Source organism: Leptodactylus fuscus, chromosome 11 (assembly GCF_031893055.1).
Source record: "Leptodactylus fuscus isolate aLepFus1 chromosome 11, aLepFus1.hap2, whole genome shotgun sequence".
NCBI classification, from domain to species: Eukaryota; Metazoa; Chordata; class Amphibia; order Anura; family Leptodactylidae; genus Leptodactylus; species Leptodactylus fuscus.
In genome coordinates, this window is record NC_134275.1 from 65062507 (window position 1) to 65075885 (window position 13379).

At 43.8% G+C, this 13379-nt stretch overlaps 2 protein-coding genes across 3 annotated transcripts in view; both read right to left on the reverse strand.

The window, feature by feature from the left end:
- Positions 1-4294, reverse strand: part of FANCF (FA complementation group F) — a 58809-nt gene extending 54515 nt beyond the window's left edge. Inside the window, exon 1 of the mRNA XM_075258903.1 lies at positions 4284-4294. The gene's annotated coding sequence lies outside the window, so the exon portion shown is untranslated. The remainder of the gene's footprint in view (positions 1-4283) is intronic.
- The window catches only part of LOC142184165 (leucine-rich repeat and fibronectin type III domain-containing protein 1-like protein), a 365943-nt gene that overhangs the window by 22907 nt on the left and 329657 nt on the right, over positions 1-13379 (reverse strand). The gene's annotated exons all lie outside the window — the stretch shown is intronic.

Here is a 13379-nt window from a genome sequence, read left to right on the forward strand (position 1 = left end):
TTCCTCAACCCCCGCGCCATCAAAGACATTAGCGCTTTCCCATCGCGGACATTTTCCATTCTCTGCATTCACTTCACACCAACCCTATGGAGAGGGTAGGGGGAGGAGGAGGCTGGTAATTCATTTATTTCCTCATTTTGTATAGTGGTAGACTCTCTTTTTGAAACATAGCAGTGTTAGGATGGCTTCCTGACCTACATAATACTTGTACCTTTTCCACCTAACTTCTCTCCCCTCCTTCTCCATAGACTTCTATTTAAAATAAACTTAGGTAAATAAGTGGAGAAGGAAACAGATTTCTTTAATAAGATATATTACAAAGTTTCTTATATCCACTTACCCTATTCATTTACATTTGGAGGTACAAGTTAAAACCTTGCACATGGATATAAGTAGCCCTTGTAAATTTTAAGCTAAGGGTGCAAATTTGACCTCCTTACATCCGATGTACTGATGAAGGTCCATGGGACCGAAACGTTTTGGTGGATGCTTATAGTTGTGGACATCATATTTGGAAGTCAACCTTTGAGTGCCAGAAATATCTTGCTTTTAAGATAAGGGTGCAGATATTTTCTTGAAAGACAAGGCCACATGGACAAAGCTAGGCCAGGCCAGGCCAGGCCAGGGAAAACAGCGTGATAACTGCTCTGAATATTGTATTGTGTCTGAATAGCACCCGCAGCAAACACGACATATGTAGTAGAGATAATAAGTAACACTCCAGACAATATCTGTGGCAAAGACTACAAATAAGCTCTGAAGACTCCAAGATGTCAGTCACTGTTCTGTAGATATAAGAAGCTCTACAGGCAAAGCCTTGCACCCCTAGAAAAGATTACACAGAAAGCCCTAAATACTTAGCAAGAACTACAAGCAAAGCTGCAGATACCTCGCCGAAACGACAGATCAAACTGTAAATAATAACTGGAAGCTACTGGAAATGTACTGGGAGCGTGAGCATAAAGTACAAGTGACGGCAGGCCTCATCAGAAAGCAATGACTGCAGGCAGCACTGCCTACCCCAGCACCATCGCCTCCTAAGGGACTCATCTGTAAATGCAGCACATCATATTTTCAAAGCAGAGGGAACAGGTAACATTCAGCACAGCATGCCTGCAAGACTGACATGGAAATGATGTGTACAGCGGGCAGGATCTGCAAATTATACAATTACATCTGCTGGTGTTATAGGTATACAGCAATATGGAAGTGTATTGTGGAGGCGAGGAGTCTTATGGAGACAGAGCACGTAAAGTTGGTTCAGTTGGGGTCCCGCACCCAGCCTCAAGGTTTGTATAAGATTGCATTGTATATTCCGTTTCTGAATTAGAACGTCCACCACAAACTGTAAGTTGTCATCTCCTAGTTTTGGAAAAGGTTTTTGTAGTCATTTTCCATAGTGTTTTTGAATTTTAAGACTTTTCCAGGCTTAATAATTGATAACCTATCCTTACAGTAAATGATCAGTTAAAGGATCAGCACACCCAGGCCCCTGACGAACAGCTGTGTATAGAGGCTTTGGTGTTCACAAGAGTGCTGCATCCTTTTCAGTATGTGTCAAGTACAGTGCCATACATTTGGTTAGCAGCTGCCACAGGGCCCAGGACCTTAAGGCGTTACCAGCTGGAGTAACTCTAGTGGAGCCCTCTCCTGGATCCAGGCAAGCTTCAGGCATACTAGTGTGATGTCTCTGATGTCACATGACTGGGGCCCACGTCCATATGCATTGTGACGCAGGCCTTGGTCATTTGATATCCCGTACGTCATTCAAGATGGCTGTCATCAACGGGGAGTGCAGTGAATCTGGAGATAGGTAAGTAACAGTGTTTTTTATGTTAGCATCCCCCCCTTGGATCTTTGATTATTATCCTCTGGGGTCTGACCCCAGAGTATAATAATTGTTCATTGGGGAACCACAATGGGTCATAATACTGTGTGCAGGGGCCACTATGGGTCATAATACTGTGTGCAGGGGCCACTATGGGGGATAATACTGTGTGCAGGGGCCACTATGGGGGATAATACTGTGTGCAGGGGCAACTATGGGACATAATACTGTGTGCAGGGGCCACTATGGGGGATAATACTGTGTGCAGGGGCCACTATGGGGGATAATACTGTGTGCAGGGGCAACTATGGGACATAATACTGTGTACAGGGGCAACTATGGGTCATAATACTGTGTGCAGGGGCCACTATGGGGGATAATACTGTGTGCAGGGGCAACTATGGGACATAATACTGTGTGCAGGGGCCACTATGGGGGATAATACTGTGTGCAGGGGCAACTATGGGACATAATACTGTGTGCAGGGGCCACTATGGGGGATAATACTGTGTACAGGGGCAACTATGGGTCATAATACTGTGTGTGCAGGGGCCACTATGGGGCATAATGCTGTGTGCAGGGGCCATTATGGGGCATAATCGTATGTGTGTGTGTGGGAGATGTCGGTCGGAGTTTTTGGCATCGTTCGGGAGGGAGCCCCATGTCAAACGTTCGCCACGGGGCCCCGCCATTCCTAGTTCTTTAGGCTAAGGCTAGGTTCCACATTCAGGGATTCTGTTCCTGAATCCACCTGATAAATGCAAGCAAGACTTTTCTCTCTGCATTTTTTTGGGTGTAAACCAGGCAGAAATTAACCAAAATCTCACACACTTTGCTGACACTATAAAACACAATGTTTTTTTCCCTGCATTCCAGTAATGAAGAGCTTTAGCCTTCATCGGTACTTATTACTTACTAAGGTTTGGCTGCTGTCCTAAGTGGCCAAAACATGTAAGAATGAGGGTGATTGTTTCTAGTGACTCTCCAGGTAGACTATCGGGGAGGAGGGGTTGTCTTACCCATACACTTCCTTCCTTGGACATGTCTCAGGAGAGCGCTCACAGCTCACTGATCTTACCTGTCTAGATGGGATGTCTGTAGTGCAGCATGGGGATCATTCTGTGAATCCTGTGTTATGACATATTCAGTATTTGCTCCAGGAAGCATTGTGTGTCCCGGGGTGGGATGTGCAACGGTTTTCTTTATATATGCAACAAATCAGACAGAAAATGTGCAATTATGTGTAAAGAAAGAGACTGCAAGGAAGGGCTGAATAATGAAGCTGGAGCCGCCGTGCGGTCTGCGGGGTCTCGTATGAGGGAAAGTTTTTACTTTGTTTTCACCAGTAAAAGGAATTTACAACAAAATGTAAAACCTGGACTCTGTCCATATATCTTTTTTTTATGTAGATTGTGAGCCCCATATAGGCCTCACAATGTACATTTATTTCCCTATCAGTATGTCTTTGTAGAATGGGAGGAAATCCACACAAACATGGGGAAAACATACAAACTCCTTGCAGATGTTGTTCCTGGCAGGATTCAAACCCAGGACTCCAGTGCTGCAAGGCTGCAGTGCTAACCACTGAGCCACCGTGTTGCCCCTCTGTCCATATATCTAAGCTGCTGCTAGTTAAAGGGGTTGTCCAGGACAAACTTTGAATTAACCTAAATTAAACCCCTCCCCCTGCCTAACTTCTAATTTACTTTGATTAAAAGAAAAAAAATCTATCATTTCCTATATCGCTCCAGGGACACTTACAGATAATCTGAAACGTAACATCACCATTACTCTCCCCCTTCCCTTATCCCCATCAATACATTACTCCCCCCTTCCTCTATCCCCATCAATACTTACCAAGCCTTCCTGTGTCTGGGACAGCTCCTCCCCTCTGCCTGTCTGCTAGTAGTGGGTTGGAAAAGTCAGTAATGGGCGGGATTGCTAGGCTAGAGAGACGTGGAAGAGTGGGAGAGGCTAGTAATGGGTGGGATCACTAGGCTAGAGAGACAGTGGAAGGGGGAGGGGCTAGTAATGGGTGGGATCACTAGGCTAGAGAGACAGTGGAAAGGAGCGGGGCTAGTAATGGAAAGAATCACTAGGCTAGAGAGACAGTGGAAAGGGGAAGGGCTAGTAATGGGTGGGATCACTAAGCTAGTGAGACAGTGGAAGGGGGGGGGCTAGTAGTGGGTGGGATAGTTTAGCTAGTGAGACAGTGGAAGGGGGAGGGGCTAGTAGTGGGTGGGATAGTTTAGCTAGTGACAGGGAGGGGGGGCTGAGTGAGAGGTTAATAGTATAGAAGCTACACAGGAAGCTGCACAGCAGGGATTTACACCAGATAAAAAAGGCAGAGGATGCTAGTAGTTTGTGAATGTTTTTTTGGTAATGTAAAAAACTCAATGAAATTCATGCATTTTTTTCAGCCATTTTTTTTTTCATATCTTGACATATGTAGAACCTACGAGGTTACTAAGCTACTTGGCATCGCAGTAGAGTAGTCACCAACATGTCCACAGCAGCTAACCCGCACCAAATTCATCCCATGTTGACCAGTTTATGGGTAAAGAACCTTCGAGACACAAGATCTACAGCTATAACTGTTTCTAAGCCCAAGAATTTACAAATTGATCCTTCAAAATTCCACTTGATATTACAGTTTTGTGCTGGATTATCAGATTTTCTGCTTCATCAATCGCAGGATTATAGGAATTCCCCTGTAATGTTAGTACAACTTCTACTAATAAATCTGCAATAAATGTTGTGGCTCATTGGCTAGCAATGGAGTCCTGGGTTCGATTTTAGCCAAAGACAACATTGGCAAGGAATTTGTATGTTCTCATTGGTTTCCTCCAGATTCCTCCTGTACTCCGAGGTGTTGACAGTATCTGTAAAGTGCTGCAGAATATGATGGTGCTATATACAGTAACAATGACATCCTATGACTAATGATGGATTGGGTAGTTGTGTCTGTGTAGTTAGGGTTGGGGGTCTTCAGAGGAAGTAGATGATAGATCTGGGGGTGGTAATGTGTTCTCAACGCCAATGCTAACTGCTGAAAGCAGAAATAGAACATGTCTGACAAGCTCTTCAGTGTCATATAAATCGTCTAACAATGTAATATCACCAGACATGTTATCACTGAAGACCTAGCACATGTAACATGTCAGATCTGTCACATGATTTTCTTCAAGGTAGTGAAGCAATGTCATTATTGGTCTCAAGACAACTTGTACAAAAATCAACCATAACATTAAAACTACAACAGGAGAAGTGAAATGCGTTTTCCCATGGACATAACCATATACAAGTTTGTAGACAATTAAAGTTAAACATTTTTTGCAAATACAAATAATTAAAAATTTTGCAGAGCTTTAAAGATTTTCTCAAACCATCTTAGTGCTGCCAACGGCTGCGATCATGAATGCAAGAACATCAAGAATGTTCTGGTAGTTGTCAGAAATCCAGCTATGGGGTCCTTAGTGTGGTCAGGTTATCTTCTCATACATGTAGTGTCCTCTTGATAACCAGCCACGATGTCCTTATTGTGGTCAGGTTATATTCTCATACATGTAGTGTCTCCTGATAACCAGCCATGGTGTCCTTATTGTGGTCAGGTTATATTCTCATACATGTAGTGTCTCCTGATAACCAGCCATGGTGTCCTTATTGTGGTCAGGTTATCTTCTCATACATGTAGTGTCCTCCTGATAACCAGCCATGGTGTCCTTATTGTGGTCAGGTTCTCTTCTCATACATGTAGTGTCCTCCTGATAACCAGCCATGGTGTCCTTATTGTGGTCAGGTTATCTTCTCATACGTGTAGTGTCCTCCTGATAACCAGCCATGGTGTCCTTATTGTGGTCAGGTTATCTTCTCATACGTGTAGTGTCCCTCTTGATACCCAGCCATGGTGTCCTTAGTGTGGTCGGGTTATCTTCTCATACATGTAGTGTCCCTCTTGATACCCAGCCATGGTGTCCTTAGTGTGGTCGGGTTATCTTCTCATACATGTAGTGTCCCTCTTGATAACCAGCCATGATGTCCTTATTGTGGTCGGGTTATCTTCTCATACATGTAGTGTCCTCTTGATAACCAGCCATGGTGTTCTTATTGTGGTCAGGTTATCTTCTCATACATGTAGTGTCCTCTTGATAACCAGCCATGGTGTTCTTATTGTGGTCAGGTTATCTTCTCATATATGTAATTATGTTATCTTATGGCATGTGATGCAAGCAGGAAATTGGACAAGCTCAAGAACTCGACTACTGCGAAATTGTAATGGCCAGACAACTGGGTAAGTTGCATCTCTAAAACTGCAGGCCTTGTGCGTTGCTCCTGGTATGTAGTTGTTTTGGTCCACCAAAAATGGATCAAAGAAAGAAAACTGCTGGAAGGGTCATGGGTGACAAAAGCTCCTTGATCTGTGTAGAGAGTGAAGGTTGACATGTCTTGTCCAGTCCCTCAGAAGAGCTACTGTAGCACCAACGTCTGAAAAAAGTTACTCCTGGCTATGGTGAAAAAATGTCACAACAGAACAGAGCCTCCTGATCATGGGGCTACATAACCACAGACTGGTTATAAGGACCAAACTGACTCTTGTCTCCTGCCAAAAGCTTCTACTATGGATACATGATCAGCAGAAGTGGACTATGGAGCAATGCCAGAAGGTGGCCTGGTGTGATAAGTCATATTCTCAGATTGGATGTATGTGCGTTACTTACTTGTAGAAGAGATGGTACCAAGATGTAGTGGAAAGGTATCGGAAACAGCCAAACAGTCAGTGGAGATGAGATGTTCTGGGAAACCTGACACAACAATTGCACAAATTCCAACATGGCCAAAATTGCTATTATCAATTTGCAAGTCGACTGTGATTTTTTTGATCTGATCAAGAGGTACGCTACCCAAAAGTAGCCTTTGAGATCCTTTTCATAGGGCAGTGGAGGAAGTACTTTTACGTGGCAAACCCCAGTTTCTATTTCGACCACACCTGTGACCACTTACAGATCTGCCTAAGACATAACTGCATGACGACTTTTGCAGCAATCCAAACATTTCCGTATGGTTGCGGCATTTTTCTGTCAATGCCAGTGTATCTGTAATGCACATGTCTGCTGTGTGACTATGACCAGTCAGGGGAAGGACTAAGCCACATTACAGTAGACTTTTCATCTTCAGTTCACACTTGATCTCTGGAACAGATCCGCGATTAAGTCTGACGCCTGAGTTCCCGGCTCCTCTTTCAGTGCAGTAAATGTGCAGCGCGCAGCACTTCTGTTATATTTTCTAATCTAATAGCTGCTTCGGGGGTCAAAGGATAATGGGTTAATCTGTAATATTGACCCACAATGAATTCAAATGAGCCATGTTCTTAGGAGAGCGGTGGACGCGGTATATTCTTCACTGTCTCCAGTTCTGAGGAAGCCCAATAAAAATGCACATTTTATATTAAGTCATGTAAATATATGTGCATACATAAGCGTACACATCTCCAGTAAATAATAGTTTACAGACACAAAGCACTTCAGGTGCTATCAAGTAATGAAGGGAAAACTATGTCTAATTACTACCGACTGTTAACACTTCAGCTGCTGGAGAGAAAGGCAACGAAAAATTCCGCCTGGAAATTCTGCACCAAAGTATAGTACAGTGTAAGGGAATGGGGTTTAAAGGGGGTTTGATTCAAATGCTGAGATATTCACCCATCACAAGAATGGAGGTCGCAAGTCCCCAGTACCAGGAGCTGGTGCCCTGACCAATCAGACTGTCGAAGAAAGCTAAGCACTGTACTGGGCACGTCCATACTGATGAATGGTGTAGTACAGGGGTGCTCACACTTTTTCAGCATGTGAGCTACTTTATAAACTGACCAAGGCAAAAGATCTACTGCCCACTTCTTGTGGGCGGGGCCGGGGCGGACCTGTGGGCGGGGTCGGGCGGAACGTGAGAGCAGGAGACAGTGGCGTTCTGTGGCCGCCCAGGGATCCCCACTGTCTGCTTCTTCATAGCGCAGGCTGAGAGTTATCTCTGGACACTGGCAGGCTGGAGCTGCGGCAGCCCTGCCTGCCATTGTCCGGAGATAACTCTCAGCCTGCGCTGTGAACAAGCAGCACCCCGGCCCCTCCATCCCTAAGAGCAGGGAGCGCGTCATCCCCCGGAGCTGCTGCTGCCCGGCCTGCAAGTGTCCGGAGTGCTTCTTCACAGTGCAGGCCGAGAGTCGACTCTCAGCCTGCACTGTGAACAAGCAGACAGCGGGGATCCCTGGCTGCATTCCGCGATCGACCCATACGTCCTTTGCGATCGACCGGTAGATCGCGATCAACGTATTGGGCACCCCTGGTGTAGTAGAAGGCGGGACCAATGCTCTCTCTACTGCAACGAGTGGTGTCTCAGGACCCTCTTCTGCAAATTCCAGGCGTGCAATTACTGTCTCCCAAACTGTAAATTTCTTATGAACATAACCAAATCTAAATTTGTAGACAAAAGTGAAAAATTTTGCAAATATCAATAAAAATTTTGCAGGGTTTTATAGATTTTCTCTAACCATCTTAGTGGTGACATCTGTTGTCTTGATCGATTGCCAATGGATATGACCACGAATAGGGGAACTTTTTGTAGTCTGGGACTTGTGGGAGTCCTTATTGTGTCTGGGTTATCAGGCAGGGACAATGCAAGACGATAACTCGGCCACAATAAGGAAATTGTGGCTTGGTTTCTGACCTAAGTTCCTGCATTCATGGTCGTATTTATTGACAACTAATCAATACAAAAGTCCGTCACCAATAAGATGGTTAGACAAAATCTTTAAAAAATCTACCCAATTTTTATTTAATTATTTAAATTTTAACTTTCGTCTACAATTCCAAATATTTTTCTGTTCATAGGAAAACTCCTTTAAATGTTCCCTTTTCGTAGTTCTACATGGATCCTGTGCTCCCAGCTTCACCATGTAATGGAATAGGATTGTCCTGAATCAAAAACAAGAATGTGCTTTTATTTTGGAAACAGCGCCTCTCTTGTATTTAGGCTGTGTCTGGTATTACAGTTCATTTCATTTCAGATTATTGGATTTGAGATGCAATACCAGATACAGTCCATGCACAAGGGTCACATTGGTCTGAAAAATTAAAGTCTACTCTTATACTGTACCGAATTTAGGATTGCCCCTTTGATTTGTAAAGATGCAAGCCCCTGATTTTTAGTGGCAATGTAACAAACATGGCATGGATAATTCATGATGATCCAAGGGTGCAAGGTTATACAGATATAGCCATCAGCATTGAAGGGGTGTTTATGGCCTCGCGGACACAAGGGAGTCAGCCAGGCGTGTTCACATAATCTGTCATTGGACTCATAAAGCCATTAACCACCAGCAGTTATAGAAAGCACCGGACCACCAGGGGTTTTATAAAGCGTTTTATAGCCAGGTACTTAAAGCAGTTCCTTGGGAGTTCAGAGATACTGCTTATAGGTTTTCTGGTAAAAATAAAAAAACTTCTGCTGCTCATTGGTCATTGACTAATATGGAACAATTATCTGTTCTGAACACACAAAGATTCAGAAAGAGATGATTCAGACTGTGGTATATGGAAAATAACGTAGCATCTGTGCCCTGAGCCTGCAGGTGACCCGAGACTGGAAATTACCATTCTGCAAATGTCGCCATTATTCTGTAATCTTGTGTATTTGACCAACAACTGAGTCCATTTTGCTCAAAATAAGTCCCAACCCAGTCAGGATGACATTTCCCACAAGTTGGCTGTAGTATGAAGTGGCAAAGAAAGAAATAAAGGGGTCCTATTTAAATGGGTTGTCCATGACTGATTTATTTGCAGCCTACCCTAGGAATAGGCTACAAATATCTGATTGGTGGAGGTGCGCCCAGTATGTGAGACGGAAACAGATAGCTCCATACGCTGTATAGTGGTCGTGTCACTTTTCTGCAGTTCAGTTCCCATTGAAGTCAAAGGCACCTGATCTATAGTACTGGTGCCCGGCCATTATACAGGTCACAGAGTCAACTGCTTCCACTGTATATCACACAGGCCTCCGAATAGCTGATCTGTGCAAGGGCTCCAAGCAAATCAAGTACTGTCATACACTATACAGTGGCTGTGCTTGGTATTGCAGCTCAGTCTCATTCAATTGAATGATATTGAGCTGCATTTGTACTATGTGACCAATGAACTGACATCTTTGACGCTAGGTAAGACCACAGTGCTTGCCGAGTGCTGCAGTCTTTTCAAACATCAGTGGCCCCGGTTGTCAGATCTCTAGAAATCTGATATTGGTGACCTATATAAGTCATCAATATTTTGGTCCCAGAAAACCCCTTTAAGATTCTGCAGTCCGGCAGAGATCCTACTGTGTTGAGGTACAACATGAAGCTCTTGGGCCACAATGCAAACTCTGTATGCAGGGACCTCAATTATTGTGCATCTTTTATAGTACTGGTCTTTACATGTAAGGTGCAGAGAAATGTTGTTCAAGTTCTATGTTCTGGGTGAAAGCTTTCCAGGGCCTAAATGCAAGTTGCAATCACAACTGCTGCATCCCTATAGTTACGACCCTGCACCCTGTTTCGCATGCAGTTTAGCTTAGGTGCACCATCACTGCTTATGTACTAAAATATACTACATTATTCCATTTCTCCCTGTCCTACTATGAACTCAAAGCATCTATTTCCAGCTAGAGGATTGCTGCGACTTTTATTAAGTAAAATAAAAATGAAAAAAAAAAAAGCCTCCTAGGTGGCGCTATTCCCTTTACTGTCTTAGGCCCGATTCATATCTGCATTCAGGCCATTCCGTTCCCCTATCTGCAAGAAATATGTGGAGATAAAAGTCCTGCAAACAGCACCTTTCTCTTCGCATATCAGATATGGAAACCGAGCGGAAACCACACGGACCCCATTATAGTCCTATGGTAACCGCTTTTCTATGCAGACAGGTTTCCATTTGGAGGGTCCCCAAGCGGAATCCCTGAATGGAAACCCGAACGCAGATGTGAACCAGGCCTTAGACATTGTACTGTGAATAACTACTGTATATAGCAGATATGTCCCAGTCTATAGGTCCGTATTATTTTAGAGGACATCCCCTGGTTATGGACATGTCGTAGACGCCTCGGACTGGTTTGTTACGCTGCAGCTCATAAAGTAAAATAAAGACACTTGAAGTGAGTTTGGACATTGCTTTATGCGCAGTCAGGGACTTGCTGACAATGACAACCAAGACGCCTGTAATATCTGCCTGCTGTAAGGACATTAGGAAATATAGAAGAACTTTTATTACTGGACCTGTCAGAGGGACATTGATGGGAAGTTTTATAAGAGCCTGTTGCAGAGCGGCTGAAGTAATAACCATCTGTCTCAAGCATCGGTTGACCTGACATTGGCAATTTACACTTCTTACAGCTAAGGAGCCATGTTTAAGTAAGATACTACTGGGTGATTGTACGGTCCGGAGAAGGAGCTATATGCCGACACCGTGCCGTAATCCTGATGGACAAGCGACAAATCTTATTAGAACGATTGGTCCAAAATTGTTACATGATTGAATCAATCATTCTTATAGTCGTCATATAAGAGGAATATACTGTATTCCAGAAATTATCACGGTCCCCATTGGGACAATCTCAGGCCTGGTTCACACGTGTGTTCGGTATTCCATTTGGGGAGTCCACTTGGGTACCCCCTGAATGGAATACCGAACGCATTCAAAAGTGATGAGCAATAAAAGCACATGGCCCCCATAGACTATAATGGGGTCCATGTGTTTTACGCACAGTGTCCGTGGAGAGGAAAGTAGTTCTTGAAGTACTTTTCTCTCTGCATGTTCCGTGCGGACACTGTGTTGAAAACACACGGACACCATTATAGTCTATCGGGTCCATGTGCTTTCATTGCTCACCGCTTTTTAGTGCGTTGGGTATTCCATTTGAAGAGTTTGCTTGGGGACCCCCCCAAATGGAATACCAAACGCCGATGTGAACCAGACCTCAATTCCAACTTAATCTCTTTGAATGATTTTTGGAGTGTGGGAGAAAACCAGAGTACCTTGAGGAGACGCAGACAAATACAAGGGGAACATACAAAATTCCTGCAGATGTTGTCCTTGGTCAGATTCGACCACTGGATTCCGTTGCTGCAAGGGGACAAGGTCAACCCAGAGCTTTCCAATCAGATACGAGGGTAATTGGGGGTTATTACAGCACTGTAAGCAGATTGGAGTAATCGTAGTCGTGAAGTTGGAGTCAGGGCCAGTTTTGGGTCGCAATACAACTCCATTCACTTACATTAGAGAAGGAGTTGCAAGGCAAAACCATGATCTTTAGTCTCACGGAGCCACGGCCAAAGTTGCTGTCTAGTCTTAATTTTATGTGACTTGTGTGCAAATTCCTGATGTGAAACTTTTTTTAGAGCTGAGATTTGGCTGCAAAAACATTGTCAAGTTGAGAAGTCTACTGAAAAAATGTTTCATGCAGCTTGCAACCTGTGACCAAGATCCAACAGACTTGGAACATCTCGTGGCAAAAAGTTGCACCGCAGGGGCGTAAGGGGGTGCAGTCGCGACGGGGCCCAGAAGCCTTAGGGGGCCCATAAGCACTGGCATCAGTATTGAGATTGAAGCTTCCATCTGGCCCATAAGCCAAAGAGACCCACAGATTACCCTAACCACACTAAGGTGGATTATAGTCCTTAGCACCCGTAACCATCACCATCAAGAATTCGCTGTAGGGATGAGGTAGGGGGCCCCGGACAAAAAACTGCACCGGGGCCCATAAGACTTTATTTACACCACTGTTGCAAAGACATTGCACAGTTGTGCATTGGGAACGGTCCCATGGGTTTATATATTGTATCCATTTTCCCGTATGGTTTTCCCACCCATCCTGCCCAATAAATGGAACCTAAATCTTGTATTCCTCACTATAAGAGACGCGAATTCCCAATGCAATTTATAATTGTGCTATTTCGGATATTGCTAGGACATGATATTATTATAGGATATTGGTGCTGACAAAAATAAAGGATATTTTATTTGGCGTTTGCCGATTCCATTCTCTTAAAAATGGTAATAAAATTCATCACATTTTTTCTTCTCTCCAAAGTCATGATTTGGAGAATATTTAAAGAAAATGGGTCCTTTATTTGGTATATAGTCTGTAACCTTTCCGTGTCTGTTCCTATAAATCCTGCCTAAGACTGCTCATATTTCTCCATTTAAATGCCTCCTATTATTCCTCAGACATCGCTGTGATTTATAGAACTATTGTATGGAATGGGACGCCTTATTTTTTTCATGCAAATCGATTGTAAATCACAATACAAAAGTCACTATGAAATAATAGAATTTAAAATGTGATGGATTGTAAATGCGGAGGGGATTGATGGCAGAGAAAAACCTCACTCTAAACTCCACCGCTGATAACTGAATATACAACACAGCGCCATAGACTAAGAAATGGGACAGATATTAATGTGCCGCGTCCCCGGCATGCATAATTCAGCCTGGTCTTCTAACCGACGCAAATCATCAAACCAATAGTGCCC